The 12,006-nt window shown below is 33.3% G+C and overlaps 1 pseudogene; it reads right to left on the minus strand.

The window, feature by feature from the left end:
• Nucleotides 1-265: 265 nt before the first annotated feature.
• On the minus strand, nt 266-1,822 carry LOC105771712 (dof zinc finger protein DOF2.4-like; annotated as a pseudogene).
• Between the last annotated feature and the right edge of the window lie 10,184 nt (nt 1,823-12,006).

A 12,006-nucleotide genomic window follows, 5' to 3' on the forward strand; every position in this document is an offset into this window, starting at 1 on the left:
TCTATATGTTCATAGTTATTGAAGTATTGAAAGTTTTTTTTACGTAAAATAAATATCTTGAAAATTTTAATTTATGTCAAATTTGACATGCATTATTTATATAAATGGAATATAAAATATGATAGTTAGATCATTGAAATATTAATCGTACAAAATATACGGAATAATATAAAACTACTTTAACTTTACAACTGTTTAAGTAGATCTCTCATCATATATATATATATAATATAACTTTAAATAAAGTTTTGATTAGATAGGGTCATTATTAAATCTATATAAGATATTATTTATTATAAAATATTATCTTTATCATAAAATAATTATCAATTGTTAAAGAAAATCCTACCGGTTCTAGGGTTTTAGTTCATCATGGATTAATCATAGATGACATATGGAGTTGGAAAGTACGTTACTTTGTCTTTCATCACAGTTGTTTTTTTCTTCTCTTTCTTTAATTAAAGCTAACACTAACAAAAGAACAAGAAGCTTCAACACCCAGTTCTTCGAACAAAAGAGAGAAAATAAAATCTATAAAGGATTTTTAGTGGATGAAGAGGTGAAACATGAAAGATCCGTCCATGGAGTTCCACCCCAGTATTGATCTTTTCCTGGAACATCCAAAAATGGCCTTGAAAATCTCACTTTTTGCTGATCATTATCTTCCATTTTCAGTGAAGCCATTAGGGTTGCCATTGAGCTCGATATCCTAGGCCGAACTCCACAACCGGATGGTTCAACACCTTGACTTTCAAATTGGTACGAAGCTCCTAGGAAGGGAAATTGCGGTGGTTGTTGTAGCCGCCACTGGTCCAAACTCGTCATGGACTAAAGTGTAGTACCAGCGGCTCCACCCCCACTTAAACCACTTCCTTTTTGATAACTTAAGTTATCATTTGTTCCTCGAACTGAGGCGGGAACTGAACCGTTATTCAACCCAATATCAGTACGGCCACCAAATTCAGTATGATGATGCAAAGGAGCCATGAACCTAAGTGGAGGAACCTGAGGTCCAACTCCAAGACCTAAAATATCACTTCTTCAAAAACTGTTAGAAGAAATAGTAGTATTTGAGGAACCGGAAGCTGTTTGCCGGTCGCCTCTGACCGGTGATTTCGGTACACTTCCTTTGCTCCTTTTATTCCTACGGCATCCACCTCCAACAGGAACATTCCTTAGGGCACCCCCTCGAGTCCAGTACCTTTTACAAGTTTTGCACAAGTGACGAGGCTGCGTAAGGCTGTAGTTGTTGAAGTAGCAAAACTTTGTGTTAGTTGATTCACATCTTGGGCACTTTAATGCTACCTCCGGCACTGGTATGTTGACCAAACGAGCTCGATCTGCCATAGAACCAGGCCGGATCGAGCCTGCTCCTTCACCTCCTCCATGTGGTGGCAGAAGTGGTGGGGGACGAAAGTGTTGGGCGCTATTACCGGGACCAGCTTGATGATTTGAATGCTGTAAAAATAGAAGAAAGCATGAAGAAAGAGAGAAAAAATTCATATACTTGGTATATTCAACAAGATATAACAAAAGTAACAATAGGAATATTTTATCTTTAGAAAATTTTGCTTTTTCAGTGAACAAATCTTTCAAAACAAATAAATTGAAAGAACCAATAAAAATAAAAACCTTACTTGTTGCCCCTTGGGTGGATCAAGAGAAACTGGGATCGAGGTAAAAACCATGGCTCCTTGATCTTTATTTTCCTTTTGTAAAAGCAATTAATAATACAAAGAGAGAGTGTTAAAGAGAGAAAGGGAAAGAGAGAAAAAGCAAAAGAAAGCAAAGCAAAGAAAGTGAGATGTGGAACGAGGACAGAAGCAACAAAAAATTAAAAGGAGCCTTAGCTACATTATATATGCTAAAATATTTGTGTAATAACAATATATAATTAAGTTATTATTGTTCCTTCTCACGCTTTATTTCTAGGGGTTACAAAAGGTGATGTTTCTTAACCTTTAACCTTTTTTATTTTATTAGATTTTATTTTTTCTTAGTGATTCTTTTACTTAAAGAAAAAATGAGATAGTGGCTCTCCTCTTGCACTTGCATGCAAAAATGTTGGTCACTTTGAAATGCATGGAAAAATAAAACATTCAAAACCAACTTAATTTCTTTAAAAAAAATTGATTAGCGCACTTTAATTATTATAATTTTTTTAATAATTTTATTATTGGTTTTGATTACATTTATTTTTTTCATACTTAAAATTACTTATAGTCTCTCCCCAACCCATAAATAAGAGGATAATACACTTCAACGCACTCGAAGCCACGTGCTCGTGTATTGACAACAATGCTTATACAAATCGATTTAAGACTCAATCGACAATTATCAAAATTTTTAATACAAAATATATGGAAATTAATTTTTTATCCATATAATTTTATTCACATACTATGCATAGACATATAATTTAATAAAATTATGTCTTCTATAACTTATAATTGAAAAAAAATTAGCATATTATTAACATTATATTATTATTTTGGTATTCACGAACCAACAACTCTGGAATATATTTGATTTACTTGCTGAGAGAAAAAAAACTCTGGAAATCTCATACTAGCAACAATCGGTTTTGGTTTATAAAAAAAACAACCCAAAAACTTATTTATGGTGGACAGTGAAAATATTAAAATTGAAAGAAAATGTTTTACAACAATAATTCGGACTCGAAATTTTAAGATAGGTGAATTAATAAGTCACAACTTTAATTTTCACCAATAAATAATTCTAATTATACAATTTATTGCACATGGGTACAATTAAAGGATTATCTATCAACAATAAATTTTTTATAGGTAAAGATATCAAATTTATTGATTCCAAAAAAATCAGTACAAAATCAAAAGCATAATATAATCAAGTACTTGGAAAAAAAATAGCGTCACGCCAAAATAAGAGTACACCCGGGTAGCAAAATGTCGAGGAAGTAAAAAAGGTTAAGCAAAGTATTGCAGTAAGTCTCAATCTCTATTGGCCCGTATTTTGACGAGATTATCAGACTCCATATTAGCAGTGCCCGGATAATCCAAGAACCCGGATAATCCTTCCTAACGAAACTAATAACGAAATTCCTAATGACACCCAGTGCTAAGAAGAATTAGTGCAGCACTTGATAGCAATATCACAATTATATTCAATAGCTAGTTTATGTGAAATGTGCCTCTTGGAAGCAAAGAATATGACAAACGCTTTCCGAATAGCTAGAACTTTACATAAAGAAAAAGTAGAGGGTCCAGTGGTGCTCGAGAAAATCACGAGCGCCGAGCCTTTTTCATCGTGAAGAATACCTCCAATGCCTCCCACGCCTTCTTTAGAAGAGTCGCCGACATTGAAATTTAGCCACCCAAGGGGAGGCAACATCCATCAGGTGCTAAGGTCAGGCTTCTTGTGCTACCTCCGCAAGAAAACTTGGTTAGGGGCATTAAAGAATAGATCAAATTGATGATCACCATTAGGAAATTTTGCCTTGCACCACCAAGTCTAGCTTTTATTGTATTAATCAATTGTAGGAAATCCAAAACTTTGCCCTTAGAAATTAAATCATTTCTGAACAACCAAATGGATCATATAACAACAAAGAAAAGGATTCTCCAAATCGTCACATCATTCCCATTAAGGGGTGCAAAAAACCAAGCACCAGCAAACATCATGGGCTCTTTCGAGACACCAATAATTTTTTTATAAATGAATACGGTAATAATTTTTTGATAAGATAAATATACTAATAAATTAAAGGCTAAATATTCAAATTAGGATCCAATCTTTTAGGGGTTGCCCACATAAAGACAAAACCTTTAAAAATGATCATATATGGGTCTAAGCTTTACAAAAGTGCTCAAATAAAGGCTTTTCCACAATTCATCCTAGTTTGTAGTAAAAATCAATTAGGTGAATGCTGATATGTTTAGAATAAAACACATGATAACTGAATCACATATTTCATGAAAAGAAAAGAAAATAATAAAAACATAATTGGAAACTCAATATGTGATATTTGAGAAGCTCTTATTTGAGCACTTTCAAAAAAGTTTGATCATTATTTGAGTATTATCGAAAATGTTTTGCCCTTATCTGATCATTTTGAAAGGTTTGACCTTCATATGAGCACTTTTATAAATGTTAGGTGCTAATATGACCATTTTGAAATGTTTAACCACTATATGAGCAACCCCAAAAAAGTTGGGCCTCAATTTGAGCATTTAGCATTAATTAAATACATCGATGTCTTTTTTTAATTTCCTAAGGTATCCATTGGAGCGAGCCTAGTGACTAATCTTTCGCGTTCTGAAGGCATATTAAGGCGTAGGTGCTACTCACGAGTTTTAAAGCTACTCCACAGTTAGAGTGGGGATCGAACCATTGACCACTAGTTATGATAGGAGAGACCCTTTCTATCTCACCTAACTCTTGTGGTTAAAAACACCAATGTCTTTAATATCATAATATGATGAATTTCTAATGTAAATTTTAGGGTAAACTAGAATACCCCATACACGACCTAGTCGCCGGGTCTGAGCTAAAGGATGCCACATACGTTGTCGGAGGAACTATGATTGGAATGCAATGCTAACTAAATATTTTGATTGACGGAATTTTATTAAGGTTTCATCTCACCAATTATGGTCTACTTTAGTCCATTTAGTCCTTTAATTGATCTCATCAATTAATGTTGTTTGTAGTTATTAAATTTTAACATATTTAAGATTTGGCATGTTTTAGACATCCATAACATCTCATACAAGAATAAATAAAGCAGTAAACTTAGGTGGTTCCTCATAAGCCAATAGGAGAACCAAAAGGAAACCTAAAGCTGTAACCTGTTTCACAAGCTTTTTGCCTTTTAGTTGACCCATCTTTCTTCTCGTCTGGCCCATAGCAACTCATGTAATTTACAATTTGTAGGAACTTGTTTTACATACGAGGGGGTAACATGAGAAGAGAAATATAAGAGAAAAATAGTAAGGCACGGCACGTAGGTTGTATTTATAAGATTTTCAACCTTTTCAAATAATAAAATAAATGGGTTATCGGGCTATAACCATGCATTTCCAAACACCGTGCAAATCAACCATAACATACAATGTACTTGGAAAATAAAATATGTCACGTTTGATTCTTTAGTCGATTGCTAAAAATAAAACAGTGTTAAAAATACACAGACCTTGTCGCACAAGTAAAATTGTGAATAGGATTACTGGAACAACTATTGTTCCAGTTCAAAAATTCCAATAAATTAACTGTTAACTACAATGAAAACCCCACTGCTCCTAAACATATTCGTTAACCCTTAACAAACAGTGTATTAATCAACTACAATTTTTTGTTAAACATATTACATGCATCAAATATACATATAAAAGATTGAACAAATCGAAACGAACAACATGCATATTATAAAATGACATCAACCATTAAATTTAATCTCGAATCTGTATCTTACAAGAGGCTCTAATACCATTGTGGATCACTAGGACGTCCCGTGGTGCAACGAAAAAAATTATTTCGGTGATTCAAAATAGAAATCCATGCACGAGGAACAATTCAGGAATAAAATGTTTGAAAAATGTACCTTTCGTACTTTGAAAAATAGGAATGAACCACTGCTGTTTTAATCCCCTTCTCACGCTGCTGATCTCAAGCTGCAACAAAATCGTCCCGGCCTCTATGTATTCCACCCTGTTGCGAACAAATGAACAAAAACTCTCACTAAATGTTTCAGAAAGATTTTCGGAAAAGAAATGCGACTGCTAGACCTAGGTTCTGTTTTCTTTTTGTGGTTAATGTTGGTTAACACTCTTCTGCGTACTAGGATTTTATTTTATGATTCCTTTTATCTAATATTCCCTACAAAAAACGAAATCCCCTTTTTGGTGCCAAAATATATATGAAAATATCACAGTGTAATATCCTTTCCAAAAGGATATTAATTTCCATATATATTTAATGTTTGACCAAAATTATTTATTAAAATACTTTATTTTAATAATTTCGATAAACAGATCATAATTAGTATTCTATATGAATCAAATTCATACATTTATTTTAACTATGTTCTCTATTCTTGTACAACGAATTTGTACATATATTGTGTTTATTATTTAATCGTCAAATTAAATTAATTCAATAATTAATATAATTCCGTGATAGTTAAATTTAATACCAACTGTGTGTAGATTCTGTTTATTTCAACCATAGGGTGTGACACTGTAGGCTCTTGTAACATTAGTAGTAATACTAGAACACTTCTAATGTTACAAACAATGAGTGACATCTTGCAACGGATCATCGCTACCCAAGTTACAAGAAGTCAGGGTTCAACATAACCTTTCTGTGACAAATTTTCATGTATTATATCCTTTTGTCGTTTATATCTCAATTAGACACAACTCATAGAATAGTAACACTTGCAAAGTCCAATCTCATATTTCTTGATACCCGAAGTATACTACAATAAACAAATAAGTGTTATATCTCATATTAACGTATTCGAATATGGCCATGCATTTCTAATCTCATTTTATCAAGTGGCCTAAGATATTGCCCCCATTATTTAGGAGGGACAAATCTTATCTTGATCAATCATATCCCACTACATAGATTGTGGCATACCCAACATCAGTCTTTATCGCACAACTTGTTACAGTCGACATTTGTTTGTATCAAAATATATGATTCACTATGTTGGGACAATGATGATCTCAAGTCTAAGGATCGTATACATCGATATAACTATGAGTATTGTTGTGACTATTATATAATAATCGAAGAAAAATACACACAGCGGTTCAGTCTAATATGTCATTCTCTAACATATACTCATGTATTGATTTTGACATCCCGATGTCAATGACAACACTTTGTCATCAATTAACTACATGTTAGTCTTAATGCATTATTGTTGTCTAAGCCCACAATAATACTCGACTAAAGACCTTTTAAGAATAATCATATTATTCTCAGGACATTATTATAAAATAGTGTATTTTTATACACAGAATAGAAACTGAAGAAATAATGGCCATGCCTTATATTTATAAACGAGGTAAAACAAGTATGTTATTACAATCATCTCATGATTGGTCTTTGGGCTTACTCTAACAATCTCTCACTAGCATTAAGACCAATCACTAATATATCTAATACCAAGTGACTTAGTGTGACGATCATGCTTCTACTGTGTCAGAGGCTTCGTTAGTGGATCAACAATGTTATCATCTGTTGGTATTTTACAAATTTCCGCATCTCCTTGATCAATGATTTCTCGAATGAGATGAAAACGCGTAAGTATATGTTTGGATCATTGGTGAGATCTGGGTTCCTTTGTCGGTGCAATGGCTCCATTGTTGTCACAACGAAGTTCTATAGCATCTGATATGCTAAGCACAACCCCTAGTTCATATATGAACTTCTTGCTCCAAATAGCCTCTTTTGCAACTTCACTAGCTACAATATACTTGGCCTCTATTGTAGAATCAACAACTGTACCTTGCTTTGAACTTTTCAAGCTCATAGCGCCACCATTAAGGCAAAACACAAAACCCGATTGCGATCGTGAATCATCCTTATCAGTTTGGAAGCTATCATCAGTGTAACATTTTACACTTATGTAACACCCCAAACCCGTATCCGTCATCGGAATAGGGTTATAGAGCATTACCAATAATACGTAACTTAAATAATTTATTTTTAAACATTTTATAAATCATAGTATAATTCATCCAAAAACATGTATATCGTCCCTTATTCGAACCCTCGAGGCCTTAAAAACACTTTAGAATTGATTCGGGATTAAATCGAAGACATGCATATCCAGACACATGTATATCGTCCCTTATTCGAGCCCTCATTCCAATATAATGGAGTTCGGCATTTACGACCATACAAGGCTTCGTACGGTGTCATATTTATACTTGATTGATAATTGTTGTTATACGTGAGTTCAACTAACGGTAGAAATTTCTCCCAGTTGCCTTCGAATGCTAAGACACAACACCCAAGCATATCCTAGAGTATCTGAATCACTCGTTCTAATTTTCATCAGTTTGAGGATGAAACGCGATACTAAAATGCAAACGAGTACCTAGAGTATCATGCAACTTGCTCTAGAACCGAGTGTAAACCGTGAATCTCTATCAAAAAGAATAGAAACTGGAACTCGTGCAATCTGACAATCTCAACAACATATAACTCGGTTGATTTCTCAATAGAATAATCCGTACGCACTAGAATAAAATCTGCGGAATTCGTCAGACGATCAACGATAACACAAATTTCATATTTCTTTCTCTGAGACAAAGGTAATCCCGATACAAAATCCATTGTTACGCGCTCCCATTTCCATTCCGGAATCATAGTTGACTATAACAAACCAAAAGGTACCTGATGTTCAGCTTTAACTTTCTGACATACTAAATATCTCGATACAAACTTAGAAACCTCTCGTTTCATACCTGGCCATCAGTACATTTGTTTCAAATCACCGTACATTTTTTTTGCTAATTTTTTTCCTATGAGAATGCCAAAATGTGTAAAGAAAGATCAAAGAGATGGCATCATAGTCATATACAACCTCGCGAGTTTAAAGAAGGTCAGAAGGTTTTGTTGTTTAATTCAAGGTTGAAGTTATTTCCTGGGAAGCTTAAATCCCAATGGAAATGACCTTATACCATCTACCGAGTTTATCCTTATGGAGCTATTGATTTATACAACAATTATGAAGGTACGTTTAAAGCTAATGGTCAACGTCTCAAACACTACTGGGATGGTGAAGTTGAGCGAATTGAATCCTTGCTCAAATTAACAGACCCTTAATTTTTCATGAACTCATTTTGTAGATAAATAAATAATTAGAACTTATTTTCTTAACTTATTACATTTAATGAATTCTGTCTAAGGAGATTGGAACTTAAGCTGGACCACTGTGACCCCTCCAACCTTTCTTGGAAATTAATTTAATATAATTTGTTAAGAAGAAATTTTCTAATTAAGACTTAAAACTTTTAAATTTCATTTGTTCTGTTTAAATTTTAAATTTTTATGTTAATAAAGGGGGTCAAATTTGGCCCAAGTACTAATCAGTTTTTTTTAGTAAGATACAGTCTGAGTTTGAGGCCCAAGACAGCAAAAAGGAGGGAAAAATCCATGCCTTGCCATCACACCCATTGCTTGCCGCCCAAGTAACCCAAATGTAGCTAAATTTTTGCTACATGTTGCCCTAATTTTTCCCTATATAAACCCCTCTCCATTCTACTAATTTTCATATCCCTCAAAGTAATTTTCTTACACCCTAAAAATTCTTAAATCTCCCTTTTATGCCGTCAACCTCAAATCTCTAATGAAACCCTAGTTCTCTTCCCTTTTTGTCGAAATTCCCTGTTGCCGCGAAAAGAGATTGTCGAAGCACCACCGTTGCTATCGTACGTCGTCATCACCACTAGACCATCTTTGCTATCGCAAGATTTTTTGCCATAGAAAGTTCTACCCACTTTGTCGATTTCTCTTTTCTCTTTTGTGTAGAAACTTTGTCGAATTTTCGGAAAAAGATACCATGTCTCGCAAAAGAACCAGATCTTCAAAGACTACTCCTGAAAACCTGATTTTGATCTTAGCTTTAGTAATGTTTACCATGAAAACTTAGTTTCTTTTGAGATTAGACATGCATGAAGGTTTATATCTTTAGAATTGACTTAGTAACTTTCTTGAGGGGAAATCCTAGTGGACATAAAAATCTAAAATGATATAGGCACTATTTATTTGGACCGTTTGAGCCTTTTCAAGCCAACCCTATGATATTAGACCCTTGAAACTGTAATTTTGAGCTTAAAGGCCTGTTTTTGCAATGAACCTACATTATAAGCCAGTTACCATCTTTTTAAAATTATCCTAATTTTGTGCACCTATCTTAACTAAAGTTGTTTTGGGAATCAACATTTGAGGAAATTTTCATAAAGACATATGTGCTCATGCTAAAAAAAAAGCGAAGAAAAGTTCGCACAGTCTTCAAAAAGGAAAAATGTATAAGTTTGAGTTCAAAATAAGTTTGGGTGTGTTCCAAAAGTTCACTTAAAGAAAACGGTTGTATTATGAGAAAACCAAGACAAAGTTAAAGGTTAAGATTTTTAAATCCAAAATGTCCCATCTCTTAAAATCCCTACCTTTAACTGAGCCCCATTACAACCTTATAAAAGACCTATTGATTTGATGATTATGTAATCGACATTAGTGGAGAGAAAGTCCTAAGTTCAACATATGAAGATCATAAATAAGCCTTGTGATTGTTTGCCTGATTGATAGGAAATTATGTTGAATGAAGAATGTTATCTATGGCTGGGACATACATGCAAACTATGATTCATGTTGGCATATTTTGAAGCTTAGTATAATCTTAACGAATGTTTGCATATGAAGTACTTGTTAATAAAGAAGATCGATAAGCATGAAGTTATTAATGCATGATTATGGGACAAAGATTGATGCTGCTTACACAATTAGCAATTTTGCCTTAGCAAGACCTTTTGCTGTGCATAAACATTACTCGGGACGAGCAATGATTTAAGTTTGGGGGTGTGTAAACAGAAAAATATATAGGATTTTTCCTATGTAATTTATCACCTTTTTACTTAAATCCATTGTTCAAACTAAGTAATTGTTTAATAAATTAATGAAATATGTGAAAATATGAAATTAGAACATAGAAATTATTAAAATGTGATTTTATGCTTTATTATAAATTTTTCATGCAATAAATGACTTATTTTATATTAATTTGAATATATTATTTTTTTAAGACATAAAGTGGGCCATACATGATTAAATTAAATAATAAAATATAAAATTATATTTAATAGTTCATTTTAAAATATTTCATTAGTAATTTGGGTTTTTAATTAATTAATTAAATTGGATAAATTTTATTCTTTGGTCCTCTAACTTGTTGATTTATTCTGGACAGGTCTAATAGCTTTGTTTGATTACAAAACTGTCCAAATTTGAGACCAAGTCAACCGCAAAATTTAGCTGAACATGGCTGTCCATAAACCACTCTTTGGTTTAATTGCACAAGGTCCTTGAAGAGTTGAAGAAATTAGAGATTTACCTGAAGATTTGCACTTGACCGAGTCTCATTCCTGTGTTGTTGTGGCACTCAAATTCACCAAAAATCAAGGAAAAATCAGCTCAACTAGATCAATTTATGGTCGGCCATCCATGGAAGATGCTTCAAAAGATGAAAACTCCTATTTTTACCAAACTATCCCCCTCTCCTCACCTATAAATAAGACCCTCTAATTCCCTCATTCATCATCCCTCAAGCATCTTTCTCTCTTTTCTCCAAATTCTCTTACCCTTTTCCATTCCCACGCATATCATCATCTCTTCATAGAGATTTTAGCAATTAAGCCTCTTAAAGAACCCTTGGTCGACCACCTTGGAGAGCCATCAGCAAAGTAGCAAAGCAAAGGAATGAAGGAGCCTTGTCAGTCAGAGTCTTGGGTGACAGCCACTCTTAATTGGGTTTAATCTTCCTTTTCTTTAATTTAATATAAAGATGTTTGCTATGTGTTCTTTTTTCTTGTTTACAACAATGTTAGCTTAATTTTATTTAAGCCAAGATGATTGCTTTGATTAAATAATATTTATTTGATTCATGCTTATAATGTTTGTGCCTCAATCGATCATGTTTTCAATTAAAATCAAGTTTGTATTTCGTTCATACGTGATTGAAATGCACTTGAATTAGCTAAGCGATCCTGACTAGACGACGACTAATAGACACATAATTGAAATGTGCATGCTCAATTTAGATCCTAACCCAATTATATTGTAGGTTGCATAACAACTCTAACCAAGCTCTGTTATCTACATAGTTTTTAGATTTGTTTTGATTAAATTGTTTCAAACCTAACACATCTCTGTTACCTCACACGAATGCTAAGAAACCCTTAGTATATAAGGATCAGTAAAATGTGTATTTACTAAGTAAAAGATTCTGAAAGG

Source organism: Gossypium raimondii, chromosome 13, assembly GCF_025698545.1.
Source record: "Gossypium raimondii isolate GPD5lz chromosome 13, ASM2569854v1, whole genome shotgun sequence".
Classification (NCBI taxonomy): domain Eukaryota; kingdom Viridiplantae; phylum Streptophyta; class Magnoliopsida; order Malvales; family Malvaceae; genus Gossypium; species Gossypium raimondii.